The following is a 2,002-nucleotide window of genomic DNA, read 5'->3' on the forward strand; positions in this document are numbered from 1 at the left end:
CTGACAATACCCTATATTAACCAAGTGATCAGAGTCAACATGACCAATAGCAGGACAAACTGACATCATATGCTTCATGATGTGATATACTGACAAGGATACATCATCATTCATGTGATATTCTGCCAAAAATACAAAATCTGATTCTAATAATAAGGAAACATGACCTGAATCGAGTGACATTCTTCAAAATAACTGTCCTGTACTCTTCAAAAATGGCAAAGTCAAAAGAGGCAAAGAAAGTCTGAGGAATTATTCCAGGTTAAAGGAGACCAAAGAGACATGATAACTAAATGGATCGAGAAAAAAAATAGCTATGAGAGATATTATTGAGATGATGACAAACTTTGACTACGTTGTGGCTTATATAATAATATTATATGAATGTTAAATTTCTAGATTTTGATCATTGAATTGTGGTCATGTAAGAGAATGTCCTTGTTCTTAGGAAACATACACTGAATATTTAGGGATAAAGGAGTATGCTAGCTTCAAATTGAGGCAGGAGATAGATGGGCCCCAGGCTGAGCAGCTGGAATCTGTCCCCTGTGGACAGATACTCCAAGAGAAAGATAATGGCAGGAGCAAGGAGGAGCTGAGTCTTGCTTGGATAAAAGATAAAGAGATCACATATTTCTCATTTTTGAGGACTAGGAGACCTCTCCAACTACACGTGTGCAGAAAGGCTCCTTTGGGGTCAAAAGGGGAGGGGGCGCCACCCCATAACAGGTGGTGTCAACCTCCCCAGAGGCCTCTACACTGGAATCCATCTTGGCAAAAAGATGCACACACATTTCAGGGTGGGCCCTAGGACAGGTCCCCTGTGGGAAAGAAATGAGATAATTGGCCAAAGGTAAACTAAGACCAGGAAGAAGTGCCCTATGTAAGTGATTTGAATCACCTCTCTGGTGCACTCCTCCTCATTAGGGAGGACACCCACACCCTTTCTCTTCAGGTGTGTATCTCTGCCTTGCTTCTGTCTTAAACTGTTTCTCTGTGTGCTCTCCCACTTGTGCTGTGTCTCTAGTAATAAACTTTGTTCCTGTTTTTACAGTTTTTGCCTCCTTGAGTGAGGGGCAAGAGCCAGGGCAACTTTGCTTCTAGCCTCTAGCCCCTGGTGGTCAAGTGGCTAGGATTCCTGGTTTTCACCCAGGTTACCCAGGTTCACTTTCTGAGCAGGGAACTAGGATCTCTCTTCAGGACCGCTCACTGCTGTCTCCTCGAGATCAAAATATTTTCAAATGGTTCATGGAAGAGTAATATATTTATGCACATAACATGCATATACTATATGCATGTTTGTGCAAATATATGTGTGTGCAAATACATGTACATGTCTATAGGTATATATGTATATGTGTTTTTATGTTTACATGATCTTTTTTTTCTGGCCATGCCACATAGCATGTGGGATCCTACTTCCCCAACCAGGAATCGAACCTAGGGCCCCTGCAGTGGAAGTGCAGAGTCCTAACCACTGGACCACCAGGGAACTCCCTATGTGTAATTTTAGATACACATATCGTGTATATATACATTTATACACATCTGTATGTTTTATATACACACACATACATATAGAAAAAGAGAGAATATGAGAAAAGAGATAAAATTCGCAATTGGTAAAGTTAGTGAAAGAATATATGAGAATTCCTTGTACTCCTCTTGCAACCTTTCTTAAATTTGAAATTATAGCAAAATAAAAGGTGCTAAAAATAATGATTATAAAGGATGATATTTTCATGAACTTCAGGTAAAGAAAAAAGTCTTAATCGGGACACAAAAAGCACTAATCATAAAGGAAAAAACTAATAAACTGAACTTCACTGAAATTAAGAACAGCTTCTACTAAAAAGACATCATTAAAAGAATGAAAAAGCAAGCCACAAAGAAGATATATGCATAAAAGAAACAAAGGTCTTGTACCCAGGATAGATAGAGAACTCCTTAAATCAATTAGAAAAAGAAAGACAACCCAACAGGAAAATGAAACTTGAGTAGG

General features: G+C 38.9%; 1 non-coding gene across 1 annotated transcript; it reads right to left on the minus strand.

Annotated features, from left to right (window-relative positions):
* Positions 1–1,419: 1,419 nt before the first annotated feature.
* TRNAG-UCC (transfer RNA glycine (anticodon UCC)) lies at positions 1,420–1,492 on the minus strand. Its single transcript has one exon. It is a non-coding gene; the product is annotated as a tRNA-Gly (tRNA).
* Between the last annotated feature and the right edge of the window lie 510 nt (positions 1,493–2,002).

This window comes from Lipotes vexillifer, unplaced genomic scaffold (assembly GCF_000442215.2).
Source record: "Lipotes vexillifer unplaced genomic scaffold, Lipotes_vexillifer_v1.1 scaffold103, whole genome shotgun sequence".
Lineage (NCBI taxonomy): Eukaryota > Metazoa > Chordata > Mammalia > Artiodactyla > Lipotidae > Lipotes > Lipotes vexillifer.